Source organism: Oncorhynchus keta, chromosome 34 (assembly GCF_023373465.1).
Source record: "Oncorhynchus keta strain PuntledgeMale-10-30-2019 chromosome 34, Oket_V2, whole genome shotgun sequence".
NCBI lineage: Eukaryota > Metazoa > Chordata > Actinopteri > Salmoniformes > Salmonidae > Oncorhynchus > Oncorhynchus keta.
In genome coordinates this window covers 79744310-79754088 of record NC_068454.1, presented here as the reverse complement: position 1 = coordinate 79754088, position 9779 = coordinate 79744310, and the positions used below count along the sequence as shown (strand labels likewise).

At 34.4% G+C, this 9779-nt stretch overlaps 1 long non-coding RNA gene across 8 annotated transcripts; it reads left to right on the top strand.

The window, feature by feature from the left end:
- Window positions 1–322: 322 nt before the first annotated feature.
- On the top strand, window positions 323–9554 carry LOC127915333 (uncharacterized). Of its 8 annotated transcripts, XR_008091049.1 has the most exons (4): window positions 323–706; window positions 2895–2945; window positions 8899–9023; window positions 9228–9354. It is a non-coding gene; the product is annotated as an uncharacterized LOC127915333 (long non-coding RNA). The 8 variants fall into 8 exon arrangements; XR_008091046.1 differs by lacking the exons at window positions 2895–2945; window positions 8899–9023; window positions 9228–9354 and adding exons at window positions 7071–7223; window positions 9409–9554; XR_008091047.1 differs by lacking the exons at window positions 2895–2945; window positions 8899–9023; window positions 9228–9354 and adding exons at window positions 7071–7223; window positions 9358–9554.
- The last annotated feature ends 225 nt before the right edge of the window (window positions 9555–9779 follow it).

Here is a 9779-nt window from a genome sequence, read left to right as displayed (position 1 = left end):
GTGTAAGGTGTATATATGGTCAGTAGTGTGATGGTGTTTATTAATTAGTGTGTGTAAGGTGTATATATGGTCAGTAGTGTGATGGTGTTTATTAATTAGTGTGTGTAAGGTGTATATATGGTCAGTAGTGTGATGGTGTTTATTAATTAGTGTGTGTAAGGTGTATATATGGTCAGTAGTGCGATGGTGTTTATTAATTAGTGTGTGTAAGGTGTATATATGGTCAGTAGTGTGATGGTGTTTATTAATTAGTGTGTGTAAGGTGTATATATGGTCAGTAGTGCGATGGTGTTTATTAATTAGTGTGTGTAAGGTGTATATATGGTCAGTAGTGTGATGGTGTTTATTAATTAGTGTGTGTAAGGTGTATATATGGTCAGTAGTGAGGTGGTGTTTATTAATTAGTGTGTGGTCAGTAGTGCGATGGTGTTTATTACTTAGTGTGTGTACGGTGTATATATGGTCAGTAGTGCGATGGTGTTTATTAATTAGTGTGTGTGAGGTGTATATATGGTCAGTAGTGTGATGGTGTTTATTAATTAGTGTGTGTGAGGTGTATATATGGTCAGTAGTGCGATGGTGTTTATTAATTAGTGTGTGTGAGGTGTATATATGGTCAGTAGTGCGATGGTGTTTATTAATTAGTGTGTGTGAGGTGTATATATGGTCAGTAGTGTGATGGTGTTTATTAATTAGTGTGTGTAAGGTGTATATATGGTCAGTAGTGTGATGGTGTTTATTAATTAGTGTGTGTAAGGTGTATATATGGTCAGTAGTGTGATGGTGTTTATTAATTAGTGTGTGTAAGGTGTATATATGGTCAGTAGTGTGATGGTGTTTATTAATTAGTGTGTGTCAGGTGTATATATGGTCAGTAGTGAGGTGGTGTTTATTAATTAGTGTGTGTGAGGTGTATATATGGTCAGTAGTGTGATGGTGTTTATTAATTAGTGTGTGTAAGGTGTATATATGGTCAGTAGTGTGATGGTGTTTATTAATTAGTGTGTGTAAGGTGTATATATGGTCAGTAGTGTGATGGTGTTTATTAATTAGTGTGTGTCAGGTGTATATATGGTCAGTAGTGTGATGGTGTTTATTAATTAGTGTGTGTAAGGTGTATATATGGTCAGTAGTGTGATGGTGTTTATTAATTAGTGTGTGTAAGGTGTATATATGGTCAGTAGTGTGATGGTGTTTATTAATTAGTGTGTGTAAGGTGTATATATGGTCAGTAGTGTGATGGTGTTTATTAATTAGTGTGTGTAAGGTGTATATATGGTCAGTAGTGTGATGGTGTTTATTAATTAGTGTGTGTAAGGTGTATATATGGTCAGTAGTGTGATGGTGTTTATTAATTAGTGTGTGTAAGGTGTATATATGGTCAGTAGTGTGATGGTGTTTATTAATTAGTGTGTGTAAGGTGTATATATGGTCAGTAGTGTGATGGTGTTTATTAATTAGTGTGTGTAAGGTGTATATATGGTCAGTAGTGTGATGGTGTTTATTAATTAGTGTGTGTAAGGTGTATATATGGTCAGTAGTGTGATGGTGTTTATTAATTAGTGTGTGTAAGGTGTATATATGGTCAGTAGTGTGATGGTGTTTATTAATTAGTGTGTGTAAGGTGTATATATGGTCAGTAGTGTGATGGTGTTTATTAATTAGTGTGTGTAAGGTGTATATATGGTCAGTAGTGTGATGGTGTTTATTAATTAGTGTGTGTAAGGTGTATATATGGTCAGTAGTGTGATGGTGTTTATTAATTAGTGTGTGTAAGGTGTATATATGGTCAGTAGTGTGTGGTGTTTATTAATTAGTGTGTGTAAGGTGTATATATGGTCAGTAGTGTGATGGTGTTTATTAATTAGTGTGTGTAAGGTGTATATATGGTCAGTAGTGTGATGGTGTTTATTAATTAGTGTGTGTAAGGTGTATATATGGTCAGTAGTGAGGTGGTGTTTATTAATTAGTGTGTGTAAGGTGTATATATGGTCAGTAGTGTGATGGTGTTTATTAATTAGTGTGTGTAAGGTGTATATATGGTCAGTAGTTAGGTGGTGTTTATTAATTAGTGTGTGTGAGGTGTATATATGGTCAGTAGTGAGGTGGTGTTTATTAATTAGTGTGTGTAAGGTGTATATATGGTCAGTAGTGTGGTGGTGTTTATTAATTAGTGTGTGTAAGGTGTATATATGGTCAGTAGTGCGATGGTGTTTATTAATTAGTGTGTGTAAGGTGTATATATGGTCAGTAGTGTGATGGTGTTTATTAATTAGTGTGTGTGAGGTGTATATATGGTCAGTAGTGTGATGGTGTTTATTAATTAGTGTGTGTAAGGTGTATATATGGTCAGTAGTGTGATGGTGTTTATTAATTAGTGTGTGTAAGGTGTATATATGGTCAGTAGTGTGATGGTGTTTATTAATTAGTGTGTGTAAGGTGTATATATGGTCAGTAGTGTGATGGTGTTTATTAATTAGTGTGTGTAAGGTGTATATATGGTCAGTAGTGTGATGGTGTTTATTAATTAGTGTGTGTGAGGTGTATATATGGTCAGTAGTGTGATGGTGTTTATTAATTAGTGTGTGTAAGGTGTATATATGGTCAGTAGTGTGATGGTGTTTATTAATTAGTGTGTGTAAGGTGTATATATGGTCAGTAGTGTGATGGTGTTTATTAATTAGTGTGTAAGGTGTATATATGGTCAGTAGTGTGATGGTGTTTATTAATTAGTGTGTGTAAGGTGTATATATGGTCAGTAGTGGTGGTGTTTATTAATTAGTGTGTGTAAGGTGTATATATGGTCAGTAGTGCGGTGGTGTTTATTAATTAGTGTGTGTAAGGTGTATATATGGTCAGTAGTGTGATGGTGTTTATTAATTAGTGTGTGTAAGGTGTATATATGGTCAGTAGTGCGGTGGTGTTTATTAATTAGTGTGTGTAAGGTGTATATATGGTCAGTAGTGTGATGGTGTTTATTAATTAGTGTGTGTAAGGTGTATATATGGTCAGTAGTGTGATGGTGTTTATTAATTAGTGTGTGTAAGGTGTATATATGGTCAGTAGTGAGGTGGTGTTTATTAATTAGTGTGTGTCAGGTGTATATATGGTCAGTAGTGTGATGGTGTTTATTAATTAGTGTGTGTAAGGTGTATATATGGTCAGTAGTGCGGATGGTGTTTATTAATTAGTGTGTGTAAGGTGTATATATGGTCAGTAGTGTGATGGTGTTTATTAATTAGTGTGTGTAAAAGGTGTATATATGGTCAGTAGTGCGATGGTGTTTATTAATTAGTGTGTGTAAGGTGTATATATGGTCAGTAGTGTGATGGTGTTTATTAATTAGTGTGTGAGGTGTATATATGGTCAGTAGTGTGATGGTGTTTATTAATTAGTGTGTGTAAGGTGTATATATGGTCAGTAGTGTGATGGTGTTTATTAATTAGTGTGTGTAAGGTGTATATATGGTCAGTAGTGAGATGGTGTTTATTAATTAGTGTGTGTAAGGTGTATATATGGTCAGTAGTGTGATGGTGTTTATTAATTAGTGTGTGTAAGGTGTATATATGGTCAGTAGTGTGATGGTGTTTATTAATTAGTGTGTGTAAGGTGTATATATGGTCAGTAGTGTGATGGTGTTTATTAATTAGTGTGTGTAAGGTGTATATATGGTCAGTAGTGTGATGGTGTTTATTAATTAGTGTGTGTAAGGTGTATATATGGTCAGTAGTGTGGTGGTGTTTATTAATTAGTGTGTGTAAGGTGTATATATGGTCAGTAGTGTGATGGTGTTTATTAATTAGTGTGTGTGAGTGTGTATATATGGTCAGTAGTGTGATGGTGTTTATTAATTAGTGTGTGTAAGGTGTATATATGGTCAGTAGTGTGGTGGTGTTTATTAATTAGTGTGTGTAAGGTGTATATATGGTCAGTAGTGTTATGGTGTTTATTAATTAGTGTGTGTAAGGTGTATATATGGTCAGTAGTGTGATGGTGTTTATTAATTAGTGTGTGTAAGGTGTATATATGGTCAGTAGTGAGGTGGTGTTTATTAATTAGTGTGTGTAAGGTGTATATATGGTCAGTAGTGAGGTGGTGTTTATTAATTAGTGTGTGTAAGGTGTATATATGGTCAGTAGTGTGATGGTGTTTATTAATTAGTGTGTGTAAGGTGTATATATGGTCAGTAGTGTGATGGTGTTTATTAATTAGTGTGTGTAAGGTGTATATATGGTCAGTAGTGTGATGGTGTTTATTAATTAGTGTGTGTAAGGTGTATATATGGTCAGTAGTGTGATGGTGTTTATTAATTAGTGTGTGTAAGGTGTATATATGGTCAGTAGTGTGATGGTGTTTATTAATTAGTGTGTGTAAGGTGTATATATGGTCAGTAGTGTGATGGTGTTTATTAATTAGTGTGTGTAAGGTGTATATATGGTCAGTAGTGAGGTGGTGTTTATTAATTAGTGTGTGTAAGGTGTATATATGGTCAGTAGTGTGATGGTGTTTATTAATTAGTGTGTGTAAGGTGTATATATGGTCAGTAGTGTGATGGTGTTTATTAATTAGTGTGTGTAAGGTGTATATATGGTCAGTAGTGCGATGGTGTTTATTAATTAGTGTGTGTAAGGTGTATATATGGTCAGTAGTGTGATGGTGTTTATTAATTAGTGTGTGTAAGGTGTATATATGGTCAGTAGTGTGATGGTGTTTATTAATTAGTGTGTGTAAGGTGTATATATGGTCAGTAGTGTGATGGTGTTTATTAATTAGTGTGTGTAAGGTGTATATATGGTCAGTAGTGAGGTGGTGTTTATTAATTAGTGTGTGTAAGGTGTATATATGGTCAGTAGTGTGATGGTGTTTATTAATTAGTGTGTGTAAGGTGTATATATGGTCAGTAGTGCGATGGTGTTTATTAATTAGTGTGTGTAAGGTGTATATATGGTCAGTAGTGCGATGGTGTTTATTAATTAGTGTGTGTAAGGTGTATATATGGTCAGTAGTGTGATGGTGTTTATTAATTAGTGTGTGTAAGGTGTATATATGGTCAGTAGTGTGATGGTGTTTATTAATTAGTGTGTGTAAGGTGTATATATGGTCAGTAGTGCGATGGTGTTTATTAATTAGTGTGTGTAAGGTGTATATATGGTCAGTAGTGTGATGGTGTTTATTAATTAGTGTGTGTAAGGTGTATATATGGTCAGTAGTGTGATGGTGTTTATTAATTAGTGTGTGTAAGGTGTATATATGGTCAGTAGTGCGATGGTGTTTATTAATTAGTGTGTGTAAGGTGTATATATGGTCAGTAGTGTGATGGTGTTTATTAATTAGTGTGTGTAAGGTGTATATATGGTCAGTAGTGTGATGGTGTTTATTAATTAGTGTGTGTAAGGTGTATATATGGTCAGTAGTGTGATGGTGTTTATTAATTAGTGTGTGTAAGGTGTATATATGGTCAGTAGTGTGATGGTGTTTATTAATTAGTGTGTGTAAGGTGTATATATGGTCAGTAGTGTGATGGTGTTTATTAATTAGTGTGTGTAAGGTGTATATATGGTCAGTAGTGTGATGGTGTTTATTAATTAGTGTGTGTAAGGTGTATATATGGTCAGTAGTGTGATGGTGTTTATTAATTAGTGTGTGTGAGGTGTATATATGGTCAGTAGTGTGATGGTGTTTATTAATTAGTGTGTGTAAGGTGTATATATGGTCAGTAGTGTGATGGTGTTTATTAATTAGTGTGTGTAAGGTGTATATATGGTCAGTAGTGTGATGGTGTTTATTAATTAGTGTGTGTAAGGTGTATATATGGTCAGTAGTGTGATGGTGTTTATTAATTAGTGTGTGTAAGGTGTATATATGGTCAGTAGTGAGGTGGTGTTTATTAATTAGTGTGTGTAAGGTGTATATATGGTCAGTAGTGTGATGGTGTTTATTAATTAGTGTGTGTAAGGTGTATATATGGTCAGTAGTGAGGTGGTGTTTATTAATTAGTGTGTGTAAGGTGTATATATGGTCAGTAGTGTGATGGTGTTTATTAATTAGTGTGTGTGAGGTGTATATATGGTCAGTAGTGCGATGGTGTTTATTAATTAGTGTGTGTAAGGTGTATATATGGTCAGTAGTGCGATGGTGTTTATTAATTAGTGTGTGTAAGGTGTATATATGGTCAGTAGTGTGATGGTGTTTATTAATTAGTGTGTGTAAGGTGTATATATGGTCAGTAGTGTGATGGTGTTTATTAATTAGTGTGTGTAAGGTGTATATATGGTCAGTAGTGCGATGGTGTTTATTAATTAGTGTGTGTAAGGTGTATGGTCAGTAGTGTGATGGTGTTTATTAATTAGTGTGTGTAAGGTGTATATATGGTCAGTAGTGCGATGGTGTTTATTAATTAGTGTGTGTAAGGTGTATGGTCAGTAGTGGGATGGTGTTTATTAATTAGTGTGTGTGAGGTGTATATATGGTCAGTAGTGCGATGGTGTTTATTAATTAGTGTGTGTAAGGTGTATATATGGTCAGTAGTGAGGTGGTGTTTATTAATTAGTGTGTGTAAGGTGTATATATGGTCAGTAGTGTGATGGTGTTTATTAATTAGTGTGTGTAAGGTGTATATATGGTCAGTAGTGCGATGGTGTTTATTAATTAGTGTGTGTAAGGTGTATATATGGTCAGTAGTGAGGTGGTGTTTATTAATTAGTGTGTGTAAGGTGTATGTATGGTCAGTAGTGTTATGGTGTTTATTAATTAGTGTGTGTAAGGTGTATATATGGTCAGTAGTGAGGTGGTGTTTATTAATTAGTGTGTGTAAGGTGTATATATGGTCAGTAGTGTGGTGGTGTTTATTAATTAGTGTGTGTAAGGTGTATATATGGTCAGTAGTGAGGTGGTGTTTATTAATTAGTGTGTGTAAGGTGTATATATGGTCAGTAGTGTGATGGTGTTTATTAATTAGTGTGTGTGAGGTGTATATATGGTCAGTAGTGTGATGGTGTTTATTAATTAGTGTGTGTAAGGTGTATATATGGTCAGTAGTGTGATGGTGTTTATTAATTAGTGTGTGTAAGGTGTATATATGGTCAGTAGTGCGATGGTGTTTATTAATTAGTGTGTGTGAGGTGTATATATGGTCAGTAGTGTGATGGTGTTTATTAATTAGTGTGTGTGAGGTGTATATATGGTCAGTAGTGCGATGGTGTTTATTAATTAGTGTGTGTTAGGTGTATATATGGTCAGTAGTGAGGTGGTGTTTATTAATTAGTGTGTGTAAGGTGTATGGTCAGTAGTGTGATGGTGTTTATTAATTAGTGTGTGTAAGGTGTATATATGGTCAGTAGTGCGATGGTGTTTATTAATTAGTGTGTGTAAGGTGTATGGTCAGTAGTGGGATGGTGTTTATTAATTAGTGTGTGTGAGGTGTATATATGGTCAGTAGTGTGATGGTGTTTATTAATTAGTGTGTGTAAGGTGTATATATGGTCAGTAGTGCGATGGTGTTTATTAATTAGTGTGTGTAAGGTGTATATATGGTCAGTAGTGTGATGGTGTTTATTAATTAGTGTGTGTGAGGTGTATATATGGTCAGTAGTGGATGTGGTGTTTATTAATTAGTGTGTGTAAGGTGTATATATGGTCAGTAGTGGTGGTGTTTATTAATTAGTGTGTGTAAGGTGTATATATGGTCAGTAGTGTGATGGTGTTTATTAATTAGTGTGTGTAAGGTGTATATATGGTCAGTAGTGCGATGGTGTTTATTAATTAGTGTGTGTATTAGGTGTATATATGGTCAGTAGTGTGATGGTGTTTATTAATTAGTGTGTGTAAGGTGTATATATGGTCAGTAGTGTGATGGTGTTTATTAATTAGTGTGTGTAAGGTGTATATATGGTCAGTAGTGCGATGGTGTTTATTAATTAGTGTGTGTAAGGTGTATATATGGTCAGTAGTGTGATGGTGTTTATTAATTAGTGTGTGTAAGGTGTATATATGGTCAGTAGTGTGATGGTGTTTATTAATTAGTGTGTGTAAGGTGTATATATGGTCAGTAGTGCGATGGTGTTTATTAATTAGTGTGTGTAAGGTGTATATATGGTCAGTAGTGTGATGGTGTTTATTAATTAGTGTGTGTAAGGTGTATATATGGTCAGTAGTGTGATGGTGTTTATTAATTAGTGTGTGTAAGGTGTATATATGGTCAGTAGTGTGATGGTGTTTATTAATTAGTGTGTGTAAGGTGTATATATGGTCAGTAGTGTGATGGTGTTTATTAATTAGTGTGTGTAAGGTGTATATATGGTCAGTAGTGTGATGGTGTTTATTAATTAGTGTGTGTAAGGTGTATATATGGTCAGTAGTGTGATGGTGTTTATTAATTAGTGTGTGTAAGGTGTATATATGGTCAGTAGTGTGATGGTGTTTATTAATTAGTGTGTGTGAGGTGTATATATGGTCAGTAGTGCGATGGTGTTTATTAATTAGTGTGTGTAAAAGGTGTATATATGGTCAGTAGTGAGGTGGTGTTTATTAATTAGTTGTGTAAGGTGTATGTATGGTCAGTAGTGTGATGGTGTTTATTAATTAGTGTGTGTGAGGTGTATATATGGTCAGTAGTGTGATGGTGTTTATTAATTAGTGTGTGTAAGGTGTATATATGGTCAGTAGTGAGGTGGTGTTTATTAATTAGTGTGTGTAAGGTGTATGTATGGTCAGTAGTGTGATGGTGTTTATTAATTAGTGTGTGTAAGGTGTATATATGGTCAGTAGTGAGGTGGTGTTTATTAATTAGTGTGTGTAAGGTGTATATATGGTCAGTAGTGAGGTGGTGTTTATTAATTAGTGTGTGTAAGGTGTATATATGGTCAGTAGTGGTGGTGTTTATTAATTAGTGTGTGTAAGGTGTATATATGGTCAGTAGTGCGGTGGTGTTTATTAATTAGTGTGTGTAAGGTGTATATATGGTCAGTAGTGTGATGGTGTTTATTAATTAGTGTGTGTAAGGTGTATATATGGTCAGTAGTGCGGTGGTGTTTATTAATTAGTGTGTGTAAGGTGTATATATGGTCAGTAGTGTGATGGTGTTTATTAATTAGTGTGTGTAAGGTGTATGTATGGTCAGTAGTGTGATGGTGTTTATTAATTAGTGTGTGTAAGGTGTATATATGGTCAGTAGTGTGATGGTGTTTATTAATTAGTGTGTGTGAGGTGTATATATGGTCAGTAGTGAGGTGGTGTTTATTAATTAGTGTGTGTGAGGTGTATATATGGTCAGTAGTGTGATGGTGTTTATTAATTAGTGTGTGTAAGGTGTATATATGGTCAGTAGTGTGATGGTGTTTATTAATTAGTGTGTGTAAGGTGTATATATGGTCAGTAGTGTGATGGTGTTTATTAATTAGTGTGTGTGAGGTGTATATATGGTCAGTAGTGTGATGGTGTTTATTAATTAGTGTGTGTGAGGTGTATATATGGTCAGTAGTGAGGTGGTGTTTATTAATTAGTGTGTGTAAGGTGTATATATGGTCAGTAGTGTGATGGTGTTTATTAATTAGTGTGTGTGAGGTGTATATATGGTCAGTAGTGTGATGGTGTTTATTAATTAGTGTGTGTAAGGTGTATATATGGTCAGTAGTGAGGTGGTGTTTATTAATTAGTGTGTGTAAGGTGTATATATGGTCAGTAGTGTGATGGTGTTTATTAATTAGTGTGTGTAAGGTGTATATATGGTCAGTAGTGTGATGGTGTTTATTAATTAGTGTGTGTAAGGTGTATATATGGTC